The sequence below is a fragment of the Agelaius phoeniceus genome, chromosome 21 (assembly GCF_051311805.1).
Source record: "Agelaius phoeniceus isolate bAgePho1 chromosome 21, bAgePho1.hap1, whole genome shotgun sequence".
NCBI lineage: Eukaryota > Metazoa > Chordata > Aves > Passeriformes > Icteridae > Agelaius > Agelaius phoeniceus.
Window position 1 is genome coordinate 10,507,432 of NC_135285.1, and position 17,720 is coordinate 10,525,151.

At 40.7% G+C, this 17,720-nt stretch overlaps 1 protein-coding gene and 1 long non-coding RNA gene across 4 annotated transcripts in view; one reads left to right on the forward strand and one right to left on the reverse strand.

Annotated features, from left to right (window-relative positions):
* Positions 1-8,104: 8,104 nt before the first annotated feature.
* Positions 8,105-17,720, forward strand: part of LHX2 (LIM homeobox 2) — a 34,225-nt gene continuing 24,609 nt past the window's right edge. For 2 of the 3 annotated variants that reach the window (XM_077189112.1, XM_077189114.1), the window contains exon 1: positions 8,105-8,458. The gene's annotated coding sequence lies outside the window, so the exon portion shown is untranslated. Of the gene's footprint in view, positions 8,459-8,590; positions 8,742-17,720 lie in introns of those variants that run through there. The other variant, XM_077189113.1, reaches the window with a different exon arrangement.
* Positions 8,641-17,004, reverse strand: LOC143695570 (uncharacterized). Its single transcript, XR_013184929.1, has 3 exons — positions 16,607-17,004; positions 12,173-16,087; positions 8,641-8,855 (listed from the first exon to the last, which is right to left on the reverse strand). It is a non-coding gene; the product is annotated as an uncharacterized LOC143695570 (long non-coding RNA).

Below are 17,720 nucleotides of genomic sequence, written 5' to 3' on the forward strand. Positions count from 1 at the left end.
GAACCAGCAAGCCTGCAAGACATTTTATAAGTCCAGTGGGCTATTTGGTGGAAAAGTAAGAAAACTAATGAGAATACAGTGACACTGAAACAAAGGTAAATGACTTGTTTGCATTAGCATTTCCACACAGAATTTAGAGTAAAATAGACATACTAAATTTTCTTGTGTTATGTAATATAGAAGAGGTTTTGTCAAACACAGGAAATAAAAGATGTGCTGGAACAAATTCGTAAATTAATTAAAAATAGGCTCCTAAGACTGGAAAGTAAATAAATAAATTCTAAGGGATTTCAAACAGAAATTTCTGAATTACCAACAAGAACAATTTGATTAAAATCAGTACACATAGTAAAGTAGAAAGCATTTATCCCCTAAAAGGTATGAAGGGTAATCTGGAAATGTCAACACAGAGATCCATATACATAAGAAATATAAACTCATTAAAACAAAATTGTCCATCCCTTAAGTTAGCAGGATGTGATCAGAATTCAGAGGCCTGTTCTGAAAGGACATGCTCCTCCACCCCTTCAGTATAGTGACCTCCAAACAGGCAAAGCTGTTCCAGTGTTTCCAAATGGACCCATTTCCAATGAAGAATGGTCTCCTGGGACACCAGCACTAGGATGAGCAGTAAATGTGAGGCAGGCCTGTGCTGGGGTCTGGGGGCCTGGCTGACCTGGGCTGTGCTGTACCAAAGAGCCAGGGCACTCTGGGCTCCCTGGCCAGCCTGTCACTAGGACAGACAGACAGACAGCCCTCATGGCCTGGGGTCCTGCCCCAAAATGGGGGCATTCATCTCTCTCTGCAAGTGCCTTTTTCTCTCGGTAGGGTTGGCAGCTCAGTGTAGTTGTAGGATATTAACTACTGCCAACTCCTACACGTGTGAAGAGAAATGAGCCATGGCCCAGGTACCTGGAGCTGAGGAGGGTTTTCCCTGGGAGACATAGTGAGTGTTCTGGTAGGACTCATCTTTTCTGGGAACAGCCACTGGGTCAGATGGGCTACTGATAGAGGGGGGCATTTGATATTCTCCTGGGTTGCTGTAGAATACACTGCTGTTCACAATTAAGAAGATTGCAGTTTGAACATTACTAATGTTGTCCTTCTAGACTAAAATGTTTCCAGAATCAGCAAACTGGCAAAATTCTGTGGTTTGTGAGGTGAACCTTTAGGAGATTGATGTTTTTGCATTAACTTGGCTATTAGATAACCAAAAACTATTGGAAACCTAAGGATGTTATACAGTGACCAGCAAAGAAACAGAAAATGGAAAAAACAGTATTAAATCTGATAGTTTAATGAAATAAAGCCTACCAAATTCTGAAAAACATTTGGGGAAATGGAACCTGAAGTGTTTTTTGAGAGAGTACATGTTGCTCAAGTCTGCATAATTTTCCATAACTGAGAGGTCCTGGGAATCAAATTAATTCTGTTTCTTTGTGAAGTTTATAATGTTACATTGTTATGCTCAAAATTACATTCTGATACAGTTGAACATGCTTGTGTTTCTAGAGAAACTCCTCTATTCCCAACCCTTGGCTACCTCGTGTCAGAGTTGGTGGAGCAGTTGTGCTGCTCTCTGAAGTCACTTGCTGCCCATCAAAGTGGGTGCTGCACACAGGCATCAGCACAAGGCCGTGGGCCTGGCTGTGGGATGGGGGCTAGAGATCTAGAATGACAATGGTGTTACATGCACACAAACCTTCTCTCTAAGAGGTGAATACCCAAGGCAGGCTGAGCTGTGCACAGCACAGACTTCTCTGTTAAAGCTGAGAAATGCGATTCCAATTTTGTCCGCCTTTACATTTCATCAATCGGAATTTTTGACTGAATTCCAGATTTTGACATCTTGTCTTTCTTGATTTCCCTGACCTTGTCTTTTCATGGTTCTTCAGTTGCCTCTATAATAATTTCTACACTTATCCTTCATCCTGACATCACATCTCCAACTCTCTGAAGATATTTAGCGGAATTATATTTTTTACTGCCTTCTCCCCCTTCCAATCCAGTCTTATTTTGGTGTAATCTCACAGTCAAACAGATTCAGCTATCATCCCTATGTTCCCTATTGTCAGATCCACTTGTTTATTCTGAACCTGTCTTCTCCTGTTTGTGAAAGTGAAATCTCACTTTGTGTTCTTGAAATGTCTTCGTAGATACCTCATCATCATCTGCTGTTCAAAATGGGACTAAACAGAATTCCTGCCCTCTTTCCTGCTCTGCAGTCTTCCCCCACTCTTCCCTTAATCACTGTATACGTAGTGCATGCCATTCAGCTTCTCACCATGTACGGTCAATGCTTCTGGTTTGAAAATGTATTTCACTTGAAGAATGTCCAAAACACTTTACAGTAAAAAACAAACAAACGAAAACAGCCCCCAAAGGGTAGTTGAAATATCGAGCAAGCAGAAGGTAATACATTGAGAAGCCTGAATATGGCAGTGTTCTCCCTGCAGCAAAGGTGGAGCACCAGTGAAGGAAAGCAGGAAAGCGACCTTGTGCATCCCCCCGGGGCTGTGCCTGTGACCCGGGGGAGCCGCAGCCAGGCGGGAGAGGGGGTTCACTGCCAGGCGGGAGAGGGGGTTCACTGCCAGAGAGCAGAGGGGGTTCACTGCCAGAGAGGAGAGGGGGTTCACTGCCAGAGAGGAGAGGGGGTTCACTGCCTGACAGGAGAGGGGGTTCACTGGCACACAGGAGAGGGGGTTCACTGCCAGAGAACAGAGGGGGTTCACTGCCAGAGAGGAGAGGGAGTTCACTGCCTGACAGGAGAGGGAGTTCACTGCCTGACAGCAGAGGGAGTTCACTGCCAGAGAGGAGAGGGGGTTCACTGCCAGGCGGGAGAGGGGGTTCACTGCCAGAGAGCAGAGGGGGTTCACTGCCAGAGAGGAGAGGGGGTTCACTGGCACACAGCAGAGGGGGTTCACTGGCACATAGGAGAGGGGGTTCACTGGCACACAGCAGAGGGGGTTCACTGCCAGAGAGCAGAGGGGGTTCACTGGCACACAGCAGAGGGGGTTCACTGCCAGACAGCAGAGGGGGTTCACTGGCACACAGCAGAGGGGGTTCACTGCCTGACAGGAGAGGGGGTTCACTGCCAGACAGGAGAGGGGGTTCACTGCCAGAGAGCAGAGGGGGTTCACTGCCTGACAGGAGAGGGGGTTCACTGGCACACAGCAGAGGGGGTTCACTGGCACATAGGAGAGGGGGTTCACTGCCAGAGAGCAGAGGGGGTTCACTGGCACACAGCAGAGGGGGTTCACTGGCAGAGAGCAGAGGGGGTTCACTGGCACACAGCAGAGGGGGTTCACTGGCAGAGAGCAGAGGGGGTTCACTGCCGGGGCCCTTCAATCCTGAGCTCCTCTGCAAGGCCTCCCAACACGGGCTCCAATTAGTGCCACTTGTATTGGGGAATATTTTTTACAGACCTGCTGAAAGCAACTGGAATAAGATCCTCAGATTAACTTTATCCAGGCCACAGCTCCAAAGCCCTTGATCATTTTCATTCAAGGCAGATTTTGACTGCAGTCTCTAGGAGTTTTTGGCTAATGAAGGATCAGGTCCATCCTTTTGGTAATTTTTTATCATTACCTGGTTCCTATCCTGCTAGCCACTTTCCAGTTTATATTTTTATTACCTTTCCTAGAAATTAGGAATAGTAATGTTTACTACTTCTGTTAAGTGCTTATAGTTATATCAATAAAAACCAGGTAATATTTAATTTCTAGAATTACCCACCTGCCACTGAACTAACAAAGCCCATATAAATCATTCCAAATGAGCACCTTGAGAGATGTCAAATCCCAAGTTAAACATTATAAATGCTGGAAAAATGCAGAACAGAAACAAAAAGGTCCATCAGCTAGACTTTTTATTAAAAAAATAAAGGGTAATTATTCACAGCTATCAAATCACACTAGTATGAGAAAAACAGAGGGAAAAAATTGCTTAGCAGTCATCCAACCCTGGATTTGGGGGCTTGTTGTCCATCGTTATTGTCTTTTGGTATGATTAAAATGTGAACTATAGACGAAGGAAGGAAGGAAGGAAGGAAGGAAGGAAGGAAGGAAGGAAGGAAGGAAGGAAGGAAGGAAGGAAGGAAGGAAGGAAGGAAGGAAGGAAGGAAGGAAGGAAGGAAGGAAGGAAGGAAGGAAGGAAGGAAGGAAGGAAGGAAGGAAGGAAGGAAGGAAGGAAGGAAGGAAGGAAGGAAGGAAGGAAGGAAGGAAGGAAGGAAGGAAGGAAGGAAGGAAGGAAGGAAGGAAGGAAGGAAGGAAGGAAGGAAGGAAGGAAGGAAGGAAGGAAGGAAAGAAGGAAAAGAAGGAAAAGGAGGAAAAGGAAAAGAAAACTGAGCTGAAATTGCCCTCCTGCTCAGAGGGCTCTGGGTTATCTTGTCCCTTTCTTATCCAGAGACAGTAAAAAATAAGCTTAAAAATGTGTGTAACTCTCGAATATACTTGAGCTAGAGCATATTAACTGTTAAACTATCATTTACTTGTACTGACCACTGTTTAAAATACAGGAGAAAGCATTAGCATTATAAAATGTTAATTGGTTATGTTGATCCCAGGAGCCAGGCAGACATCCTTTGTGCTGATCAACATTTAAAGCTGAATTATATTGCTTAAGTAAATTATAAGAAAAAAGCACAGTAAGACTTGTAAAGTAAAATGATTGATAAAATACAGGGAGGGGAAACATAAAAATACAGAACAGTATCTTCTGTTTAGGAACTGATAGCTGTTCAAGAAATAATGACTTTGCTCAGTGTGACTGAAGGCAAGGACCACTGCCTGTATTTTGGATCTGCCCTGAGTTGCTGGCTCAGAGCAGACAAAGGCGTATCGCACAAAACTATTTTAAGAGAAATTGCTCCTTGCCATGTAAATTCCTGCTAACCAGTGATTACTCACAAATACTCCATTGGGGAAACTGGAATCATTAAGTAAACAATTTAAAAGCTGAAGTAGAAAGTGCTGATTGCTCTAGCTCAGCTCACCACGCTACTCAGATGCAGGACTCCTTGCCAGTGTAACAACACATTTGGAGATAACCGGAGTGCCCATTTTGCCCCTTGTAATGAGGCAGTGAGGCCAGAAGTGGTAACTGGTGGAAAGACAATGAGGACATGAACAGCTTCTGTTGCTAATCCAGGCATTGTCCCTACTCCGTGGGGATAGCAGAAGACTATAATCAGTATTTCGTACTACTGCAAAACATGTTATTTAACATATATTGTTGAACACAATGCCAACTACATTGATCTGCTATGAAACTAATACTTCCAGTAAGTTTGAAACCCAAGTGCTTGCTACCTCTGAGTTTCTGGGTTTCATTTCCCTTTCCCCCTTTTCTAATCTCTGCCCTGCTGGTGGCTGAGTAAAACAAAGAACGTTTCGGTGTGGCTGGCGCGGTGCTCGCAGGAGTCCTGCGGTACCTGTGGCGTTTCATCCTCGCCTCTCCCAGGGCAGAGTGCGGCCCTGCCCGGCCCTGCCCGGCTCCGGTGCCCCGTGCCCGGCGCTGCCTCGGAGCGGCGCGGGGGCTGCGGGGCCGGGGCTGCGGACCAGGCTGGATTTAATGAGCGCGTCTTCACTGACAGATTCATTATTTGTGTTCGGTCGCTTCAAGTCAAAACTGATTAGTTACACTTACTGCAGCAAAGATTTAATGATTTTATTGTTTATCTTCAATTTATTTTGATTAACATCTCCGTTCTTTTCATTGCAAGTGCAATTAGGTGTAATATAACAGCGACTACTTTAATTTTGCTGAAATTAAGATGAATAAGTGACGGATTATGGCACTTTGTTTAACAAATAAATCATAGTTAAGAAGACTGTATTAGTAATAAATGAAAAAACAGGCAATCTAATTAAAATGCACGGAGCTGATTGTTCAAGTTTCCAGAAATGTAATGAATTTTCATTTTGGAAATCAGCTAGATTTCGGTGTAGTATTTATGTATTGACAGTAAGATGACAGAAAGGCACATTATTTTGTAAATCATCTTAATTTATTTTATTATATTGGTAGAAGGAAGTACAAGCAATGAAATGAAGATGCACATTTCAATTTTTTTAGGAGCTAGGATTATTTTGTCAGAAAACACTGCAATTAAGGTATGGTAAAAAAAGAGACTGAGGGACTGAAATGAGGGGAAAACTCATTAGTTCAATTCTCACATGTTCAGACTTCAGCATTTTCTGCAACAGATGAATATTCTCCAGGTCCCAGCCACAATTTTCTTTTAAGTTCATAAGATTCAATTCACTGCCACACAGCAACAGCCTCAAGACGTAAGATGGAAGAAAGAACTAACATGAAGAAAACTGAACTCAACAAACAGTGAGCAAATCAAGATTGCTCTAGCCAAGCATCCCCAAATCATGGGGCAAGTAGCAGGGCAGCAATCCCAGAGCCAGCTTACTGTGGGGGTCGGGTGGGCTTAACTTCTGATTGAGGAAAACCAAGAGGAAAACGAACCCTTCAGAATCAGAAACTTTATCCCTCTGATGTTTAAAAGACCTTGTATTTGACAGGACAGCTTTGAAGATAAAGACTGAAGCACTCTCCAGCTACAGGCTGTTCAGCACCCCACACTGCTGCCTGCAATGCACTTCAGTTTCACACAGTTCACTCATGGAGAGAGCAGACAGGGGAGACATTTCTGAGTACATTGTGCTGTTTCCTGATGCCACTGTGTCTGCCCAGGCTCTCTTTACAGAGCCTGGAAGAGCTGGGCTCCATTCTGCACATTTCCATCCTCCCTCTTTCCCACCCCACTGCACACGGGCCAGTTGCTCTCAGATGGCCAAATGTAAATGTGGGAGTTCAGACAGGCACTGCCACCCCTGGCTGCAGCCCAGGACGTTGGCACTGGGCACGGCGAGGATGAGGAGGGACTGCTCCCTTTTCCTTAATGTGCAATATTCTTTTTTGGGGGGAGTGTGGGAGGATTTTATTCCAGAGATTAAGGTTAAAGGAGATTTAAACAGAGCAAGATATACTCTGTTAAGACCTTATTTTGATTTTTTCCCCCTATGTATTAGGAATTGGGGGGAGAGGCGTGGCCAGGAGAGAAGAGAGGAAACAGAGAATGCAATTCCTACAATCACAAAATCTGCAAAAGAATACTTTGTTCTTCCTAAACTTTTAAGCCCTCTTCTTCTATTACTGTTTCTCTTGTAACTGCTTTAAAATGCTTTTTCAGATATTCAGAGGAAAGTCAGCATTGAAAGAAGTACTTATTAGGATTTAGTAGCAATTTTTGAGCGTTTTTTCCTACCTCATGTAGAGCTTTATTAGTGTACATTTCTTGAAATACAAGAATTTCAGCGGCAATGCAAATTTGTTTCAGACAAGGAGCTTCCTCATAGCTTTAAACGGGACCTAATGTCATATTTTAACAAATATCTGCAAAAAAAAGAAAACTGCAAAATAATTCCTGTCCTATGGGTATAGCGGGAAAAATCACTGAGGTTAGTTTTCATTGGTGTAAAATAAATAAAGGGAAGGAGGAAGTGAAGTGAGCATCTTGTAATGCCTCCTTTCTTTGTTCTTGATTATACTGATCAGATCAACTCATTACATTAAAATAAGTAGCTCTTCCTAAGAGTACAAAATCAAATAAAAAGATAAATCTGGATTCCTTAAGCAAGGCAGTATACCAACTTATTTGCAAATGTTTCTGGTTATCTCAATCCCTCTTCTAATATTAGTTTTCAATATTTAATAAATAAATGGATGGTAGGTAAAGACAGAACAAGAGGGGGAGATAGAGAAGAAATGATGCTAATGACCAAATCAACCTGTAAAAAGCAGCCCTGCTCTGACTGGAGCCCCCGTCATCAGCTGAGTGTCATGCAGGAGAGCCCGAGGAGCCGGGGGAGGCTGTGAGGGCTTGCTGAGCTGGAGACTGGCAGCACCATTGGTTTGAAAGGGCCGTGATTGATTTGTCACCAGAGGCCCATTTGACTGGGCGAAAAGCCCTTCTGATCTCAGTCTCTCTCTGCCTCCTTACCTCTGCTGTCCCCTCTCCCTTCTCCTTGTTGGGAGGCTGGCACAGCAGCTGGGCAAGGGGGCTGCAGCTGGGGCTGACTCGCAGCAAAAGGGTTGAAGGTCACGGCTGCTGAAACTCTGTAAGGACTGGCAGGGGACATCCAGCTCATCCTACTTCTCACGTTCTGTCTTGCCTTTAGAACTCCAGAGGTTTGCAAAGCCCCCAGTACACATCCACACAAATACACCAGCACTCCATTCCCCAAGCAGAGACACAACCAAAGGCTCTCTCTGCCTCTCTCCTTGCCTCTGCCTCTGCCTCTCTCGCACACACTCACACACTCACGCACACACACACACACACACACACACACACACTCTGTCTCCCCACCCCTTCCACCTTCCTGTTATCTGGCTGGCAGAAACCTCTAGATCTACAAATATTAATTACAAAGGACAACGAAAGGTAAGAAGGCGTCAATTATCCAAAGGTGTCGTGATGTTATTTCAAGTCAATTGCAAATGTGTGAGGGGGAAGATTTCGCCCCAGTGATTCCTGTCTGCTTGGCTGATGGGGACCGGAGCTGATTCCCTCCCAGAACTGCTGCAGCTATGCCTTAAACCACACACTTTCCAGCAGGAGCCATCAGCATGGGCCTTTCTGAATTCTCTTTTTATTTCATTCATTAAGGGCATTAGGCAAGTTGGAATTTGTATGAAAAGGATCCTATGGGAATACTGTCTCCAGGGTAGGTATTTTCATGACTTTCCACATCCTGGGGCTCTCTCTGTATCTCTTCTCTTTCTCTTTCTCTTCTGTTAGATGGAGCTTTAAAGGAGGCTGCCCTCATCTTCCACCTAATCTGGGGAAAGGAAATATTTTGAGCTGCGTATATTGAGTGACAAAATATTTTATTTCTTTTATGAAGTGGAAGCTACTAAGAAATTGTGGAACCTTTCCTGCTTAATTTTGTTAATGGGCTTTGTATTACTATTATTCCTATTCCTGTGTTCAGGTTTTTCTCACACAGGAGTTTCTAATGACAATTGCCTTCATTATCCAAAAAGAAAGAGATAGCAGACTGGACAACAGCAAAATAATATTAATCAAACAAAGGCAGAGTTTAAATTAAAAGGTCTGTTGTGTTCTCATAAAAGCAGGACAATCTCAATACTCTAGCTCATTTCACTTGGCAAAAGAACGTGGCATCAGTTTTTTAACTTTAAAATAGTTTAATGAACACGAATGGAGAAATAATTTTTCTGTGTATTTAGCAGTCTATAAAGAAGAGAGAATGCTTTAACTTTGATCGCCACAATTAGTTCCCTGGGTATCTAGAGGGGAACAGGGCAGCCCTGGGAGCCTCAGTTCTTTAGATACAAAAGCATTTAGATCGCTTTAGAGCAGTTAATCCTGAGACTGGCTAGGGTCCCTTTTGTTTTCTAACTCCATTGTGGGTTTTGTTCAGTTTTTTCTATTCGCATGATTGACTGCCCAATGGATGCTAATTATCCAAATGTCGCTTCTGTCCTTTGAGTGACTTTCTATGTATTATGGGCAACTGTCATGCATTCTGTCATTCTATATCATATTACATGTATTATCATATGAAAATGGTACTCTGCATAAAGGAAGGTGTCTGAACCAGCAGATGCTGCAGATATTTAGAGGACTTGCCTAATTTGAATGGATTTTCTATAGAAAAATTGGTCAGAAAGCATATAGGGGAGAGTCAGAAATTGAAAGTTTATCAGGTAATTATTTTTGTCCTTTTGCTGTTTACATGATAATGTACAAGGCATTAACTGTCTCTGCTTCTGAAATCTGCAGCCACCTTCCTCCTCCCGAACCAGGCAACCCGTCTGTATTTATTAGAGTATGACAGCTTAAGCTAATTAAACTGATATCTGTCTAAAATAATAAGCCCAGAAAGTTAGAATAAACATTATGATTATAAGCAGAAAAGGCAGCTATACAAATGTAGCATCAGTGTTATATTTTAATGATAAACTAAAAATTCCTGGATGAAAAACACTGGATGCGGAATTATGAACAATAATAAAGTTCTGCAAAGAAATTTTTCACTGTAAATATTTTTTGCTTAGGTTTTTATCTCTTTCCATGATATTAATAAGGCTGAGGGCTAACACAGCTGCGAACGTGAATATTTTTTATTTTATACATATGTGAACATATATTTAAAAGGATATCAAGGGAAAGATTTTTGCTGCAGTTTTTCTGCTAAAATAAACTTAACACACCTCAGTGAAATGTGCATGCCAGCACTTAACAGGAATGCAAGATTTATAACGATAGGGCTTTTTAGATTTGCACTCTGGGGTCCATTGAATCCATAGGCACATCCAGAGTTCCCTATCCGAAAATGTTAGGATAGTGTTTTATATTTGCCATTCATATGAAATACTGTGGATATATAACACTGAAATTCATGATCTTGAGCTTCATCATATAGATGTGCAATAAGTTGTCATTAATGGTAAAGCTAAATCATGGGAAATGTGTGCTTTAGGAAATAACACAAAGATGCCATAGAAAGCCTTGCTCTGCTGTATCAAGGTGCTTTGAAATTTTACATGATCAAATATACATGATCAAGCTGTGCTTGTTAGGGTACGAGGGGCTCCAAATGGTCAATGGCTATTGATCAGGCTGTTAAGTATTTGTTCATGATTCTTTATATCCCAAAAGGTTCAGGGAAATGAACAGTGAAAAATTGCATCAGAGTCCACCTTTGTTTGAGATTGATGTATCAAAACAGAGTATTCATTTGCCAAATCTATTGGAAAAAATGTGTAGGAAATTATGACAGAAAGACTCCATGTACAGAGTATTTCCCTTTTTTTTAATTATCTTTGTAATATTTTAAGTGCTAATTAAAAATGTAAAGACAGAGCCTTTGTAGAACATGAATAGTGAATTATTGATAAGAGCAGATTTACACAGCAAAAACAGAGATACAATCATAGCTTATCAGTTGACCTTTACATTTTACTTTACATTTTGCTCATGCCAAAATTTTTTTAACTGAAGTTGCAGTAACAGTGATGCAGGAGAATCCATAAAGCGAAAATAGAAATTACTGTTACTCTTAGAAAATAGCAAATATTACTGAGATCAGTAAGTTACTATCTTTTTCTATCTTTTAGCAATTGAATACATATTACTCCTCATGAAGAGTTCAAATTAAATGTAGTGGGTTTTTAAATTATAATGTCAACATCTCAAAATATTTGAATAATAATTTTTCTTTCTTGAGATTTCTACAGTATGTATTTCTACAAGTTCATCATATGTATTGTTTATTTTTAAAATATCTGTAAAGTTGGTTACATCATTCAAAATATTACACATGTTGAAAGAGAATGCTAATGTATAATTCTTGCAAAATCATACAAGGCATACTTTATTTGATTTCATAATACTATACATTACATAAATTCATAAGATCTTCCCTGAACACAGAAATCTCTGAAGAGAAATTTACTGCACACTAAAGAAAACTACTGAACACAAAGAATTATTTCTGCAGATATTTGCCTCTAAGTAATTATAACATATGTCTGTGTCTGAATCTGCAAATAGATAGATGGTTACACACACATATGTTCATCCACACACACACAGCCTCATACTGTGATATATCTTATACATATTTATATAAACAAATTTACATACTGCATCTTTGGAAATCTTAAAACCAGCACTACGTATTTTGTGCCTCATTTTCAGGTGGTAATTTCTTAAAATCACTCAATATTTTCCAAATGAGAATTACATTGAAAAGAATCAGCCACGCTTATATAAAAAGTTTGCAAAGTATAAAATGGGCAAAATGTCTGGGATTGGAGGGAAATGCCCTCTCACCTTCTCGTGTCTGACCTGCCACTTAATTAATCTGCTCTTGTCTGGAGCGGGCAGTGGGAGCAGGGGCAGCACAGCAGCGGAGCCTCCAGCACTCCCAAACTTCTGGGTGCGTTCAGCTCCTAAAGAAAATCATCTTACTCCAGCACATCTGTAAGGTTCCATTGCCACTGTCTCAGTTTGCATCTCATCCCAGTTCTTGCTGCCAGCATTTGCACACAGGGTGCCCCGTGGGTCCCTGCCGGTCCCTCCTCTGTCCCCAGCGCCCAGCTCACACAAGGCTCCCTCTGTCCATACCTGCTCCTGCGCTGGAAGGGCTGCAGAGCCCGGCGGTGGCATTCAGGTAGTCCAGACAAGGCTTGGGAGTGACAAAATATTGACTGGATTTGGTATTCACTTATGGAGGATGACGTTAGTGCCACAAAAATCCCTGTGATGTACAGGGAATAGTTAATTAATTAAAGGACCTGCTAATTGCTACTTGAGGTACTGTGCGGAGCTGATGAAGAGTGCTTGGTGCAAGGTTAGGTTCTTGGTTTTGAGTGAACATTTTCATTTAAAAGATTTCTTTAAAGTACATCCTAATTTTTTAATGTTTTTTCAGGTTACTGTATCTAGTTCAGACTCAAGTGTTCAATTGAGCTTCAATTAATTATAATATATAGTCAGGGTTCTTTAGCTGGGATAGATTGATGGAGAAGCTTTGTTTCATTTGGTGCAGGTGGCACTGTTTAATAAGCACAGGAGAGAGTGAATAATGTAGTGTTTGCAAAGAGAAATAAATGCAAAATAGAGAGGTGCAATTAGATCAGCTCAGAGAAATAAAGGATAAATATTAAATGGTCAGGTATCTTGCAAATATCAAATAAAATAGTAATAAGTATCCAGTTGAAAACTGCCATTTAAATTTATGTCTATCTAAAAGCACTGCTTTAAAATAAATCTAGTGAGCAAGTCTTCTGCCTTCATTAGGCAGGCACATTTCAATATCTGGAAAGCACCAGACTGCTAATTTTTAAATTCTACACATTGTTTTTCTGATACTGAAGTATAAACAGATTCTAAATTTAAAATACAAACTCAACTACTTCAAAAATTCATTTCCAATTTGTATTATAAAATGCCTTAACCTTTGGCATTCTTTTTTTTTTTTTAATTGGAGCTATGTTATACTGGGGAAAAAATAATCCCATGGAAAATTAATCTGGGAAAACTTGTAAATCATTATCAGTAATGTGCTAGCCAATAAGGGGCTTCTTTACATGCACTAAAGATGAAAGAAAGTTGCAGAAGATTATTGAAAAGAACAACAAAATTGTGGATTAAAAAAGTAAAAAAGACAGGAAAAATGAAAATCTTCTAATGGCACACAAAACCCCAGTCCAAGTATATTCCCCTGAAAATAACAAATAAGAAAAAAGGGGAGAAATGTTATTTGACCTTAAAAAAAAAAGGATCTGGGTATCTGGTAGCTAAGAGGATAGTCCTGTAAGCTACTTAACAAAAGAATGTAAATGTATTGGGCATTTCAGCAACACTTCTGCATCTAAGAATTTCAGCTGTAGACAGATTTTCCACAGACGATTCCCCCCTACTGCTAACCTCTTAAATATACCTATAAAATACAAAATGTTCCAAATCACCTCCAATAAAGGAAGCTTCCTTACATTAAATGCATTGAATATTTGTGTTAGAAATCTGAAGTGCTTTCTGATGTGGTTAAATTCACAAAGAAATGTGGTTGTAGAACAGAAAGGAATGCATTGAGCACATCACTCTGAATATTTGCAGATGGATCCAGAGCTGGGGAAGTTTACTTATAAAGTATGGAATTAATCATATTCTTGGGCTCAGAGCATTCGAAGGAGGCGATGCTGCTGGAGTCCTTTCTGTACAAACCTTGTTTTTGTCATGCAGCCGTGTTTACCAAATCCCGGTACACCCAATCGGGGCAGGCTCCCCGCGCCGCGGATTGGTGGATGCTGGACTTGTAAAAGCTTTATGAGGGAGCGTTTGCTGCTGCTGCTGCACCGGGGTGCCCTGCTGCCAGCCTGGGGCTGCTGCACACGGGGCTGCAGGGCCGGCACGGGGGGAGCCGGGCGCCGCAGGAACTCCCCTCGCAACTCCTGCCTGCGTTCGGGCAAAACGGCCTCAGCCAAAAAAATAACCTGCCCGGTTTGTGAAAACAATTAAAACCTGCCCATCTACATGGAAAACGTGTTCCTACAAAGGACATTGCTGCAATTATTTGAGCTCTAACTGTAGAGCAATGAGATTAGTCTGCAGTAAACTGATTTAAAATAATTAATAAGAAGCAGCTACACTACTAGATGCAAAAAAGAGAAATTGTTGCGATCTTTGTCATGTCCTGTTCATGAATTTACTGAATTTCTAGTAATTGCCACTTCATATTTTGTAAAAGTTATTCTATTTACATTATTTATTATAGTAGATGCTTGTCAGGCAATCAGATCTAAGCACATCACCAAAAATGTATATTCCCCAAAATCAAACTCCAAAGCTCTGGTAAATATACAGCTACTGACCTTCAGAATCGTGTTTTCTGTACCAATTCACTGTAATAAAAATGAACATTTTGTCATCACTTTGGGAAACTGTGCCAAACACCTTAAAACACATGTCACATGCCAACTTTACTTCATTTTTGTCCTCAGGGAATAGATACATCTGGAATCATAATCACAGATAAAAACCTTGACAAAATTGCACATGAGCCCAGCCCTTCTCTCCAACACCTACCTTTTCATAACATTTAATACAATATTAATATCGGTTACTAAAAAGGCTTCCAACCTTTACATTTCTGACATAACATGTTCAAACCCATATTTCACACTTCTTGTTCTGTTTTAAGTTCAGTGGATTTAACAGGACTCTGGAGAGAAGATCATGTGGTTGAAGATTTCCCTCCCTCTCTGACACCCGTAGAGGCAGTTTTGGAATTGTTTAAATAGCTGTGGCTATATAAACTGCAATATGTGAGACATTGGACATCTCATTTCTCTCTCACATCTATAGATACGTGCGTGTATTTTCCTCTGAAATCAATTGCTTGTACCAGGGAACAACAATTTCAACACAACATCTGGGCAAAACCTTCAGAATATTTTCCTTTTAAACTGTATTTTTTTCTCTTTCCTGCATGTGCCTGGTTTACCAGACAAATACAGTTAGCTATAATACTATAATAATAGCATTTGGTCTTTTTTATCTGTGATTGACGGTTTTTCAAATCAAAATAAAACACATTCTTAGTCGATCATCTTCTTGAGAGCGCACTCCTGTTTTAAGCTCGGTTTGCTTCTGAAGACAGCCAGAGATCTCACTCCATCAGGGGTAAATGGTGGAATTATAGATCCAACAGATCCCATACTCTCTGAAAAATGTTTGGCTTAATATTTAATAGCTAATTCCTGAACTGATATTTTTACTCCATGTTTTTATCAAACACTCATCAGCTGGTATCGCAAAGAAAAGGAATCGGAAAACTTTGAAAATTTCCATTTATGATTGTGTTTGTAATTAATCCCATGCTGGAAGTACCTCGGGCAGCTCACTGTATGGCTTTGTTCGTGTCAAAATGGAGAGAGCAACCTCTTTTTGTTACATATTTAACAGCTTTGAAAGACATTTTTTTAAACAGCAAATGTACTAGACAGCTTTAAAGCAGAGGACATTAAATAGGGGCCAATTATTCATTCAGCAGCTCTACGTGCATCAAAAACATGCATACCACCAAATTTTCCTGAGACAAACCACTTAATTTCCCATGACTCAGATACCATTTCTGTACTAACTAGATAAGGATAGCAATCATTTACAAAAAGAAGCAGATATAACAAGTTTCCTACCCTGGAATAATGTAAAAAATCTTTTAAAAGACATTCATTTACAATCTGGGGACAGCGTTGGTGGCAAGAAATGTCCTATTTTTAAATGGAACAGTGTTCCTGGTTAGGATAATTTCATTATTCTCTTTCATTTTAAAATGACCCAAAGTGTCTAAGTCAGTATATAAGAAGTGCAGAAGGTGATCCATGAATGGAGCAATAATTTGCCCGAACCATTTCAAGGGAGACCACGGAGCTGCTGGTCTGTGTGCAGCAACCTGGGCAGAGGAAGAGCTGAGCTGAGCTCCACTTGCTGACAGGAAGCAAACTGGCTCACATTTTAGGAGAACAACATCATTGCCTATAAAAATGAAGAAGAGACAAAATATATAAAAGCGGTTAATGTTGTAGTTAACTTGCAAATCAAGTAAATCTGTTGGTACAGTATTTTAGAAATAAACCATAACAGCATCACACCAAACACACACTTCTGAACATATACGCATTCTGATTTTGATTTAATGGTATCTCAGCGTCAACTATTGCTTCCTTTGCTGGTACACACTTCCTGATGCCTACTGTGAAGGGTGCCCATATTTACAACTGAGTAAGATGATTAATTACACCTTGTCAATCACGGTGCATGAAGACATAACACCACAGCAGACAATGAAGAAGATGCCTGAAGCTACAATTACATTTTAATTCATAGTTTATTGTATGTTCCCATATATTGCAGTCTAATAACCGTAGGGGCATCGAAAACATATGAGATATCAATCACTCTGCCCCCTGGTCTTTCATGTTTATATTATTCCACAGTCTTTAAATTACCATAAGTAGTTGCTTATTTTCTAAGCTTTCTTCTCTTCGCTCTTACCTTTTGCTTCCATTTATCTTTTATTCTTAGTATCTTTATCCAACAGCTATAAGTATTTGATGGAAGTTTGCAGCTCACTTAAAATCTGTAACAGACAACCTGAAACCCAGCAATTAGCAAAGACAGCTTAGACTTGTGTTCCTTTGTTGAAGGAGGCGTTGAATCTTTTGTTCTGATTTAGTCACGGTAGCTGGGTGGAAGCTGGTACCTCATTATGTGGTTGGTCTGTTTGTCTGGTAGGTAGCAGATGGTACTGGAGATGACGTTACCAAGAGAGGCAGGGTAGAAAAACTCAAGACCTGTGATTTGTTCACCTGTCACCTATAACAAAATACAGGTTAAAAGACTTTATTATTAGCTGCACCATTTTTTAAATGAAAAAACTCTCATTTCAAATAAGCCTGCATTTCATTCTGAAGACAATTTTGCTCCAGCAATTTTTCTGTGGCTCATTATTTGAAAGTATCCTTGATTTTATTCTGAACAATGTAAATGCCATTCATGTGTCAGTGTGTACATTAGCAGCTTTATGTTTACATTCTGTTACTCTCCTTGTGTTTTGGTAGCAAGGGTTGGATGTCTTCTTGTGTTTGTATATCCATTAGAAGATAATCAGAGATACCCTGTGAACTGGAGGCCGTGCCATACTTTTTCAGCGTGCTCCTGGTATTATTGGTTCCATCCACCGAGGCAATTCTGGAACATAAAACACTGTACTTTAATTCTGTTAAATACCTAAAATCTTTTTGATAATTAGCTATGTCTGATAGAGTGTACAAATCCATGACCTTTCTTGACTGCAAAAAGTATGTAATCAATTGGGTGATAGGAAATGAATCTGGTATCAGAACATCTGAGGACAGCACGGTCCACAGCTGTGAGAAGGATTTCTGCAGCAGTGCCTGAGCAAAGGTGAGCCAGTGCTGTCCCACCTGGGGGTCTGTGCTGTCCGGTGAGCAGTGATCCACAGCTGCTCCTGGAGGCAAAGCTCCCAGCACAGACGGGGCTTGAAAACCTCGCGCAACTGTACGGGGAAGGCAAAGATGATTTTATCCAGAGAAATGCTGTACAGGGCCACTAATGGTGCTGCAGGATTCTAATCTGAATTCGAACA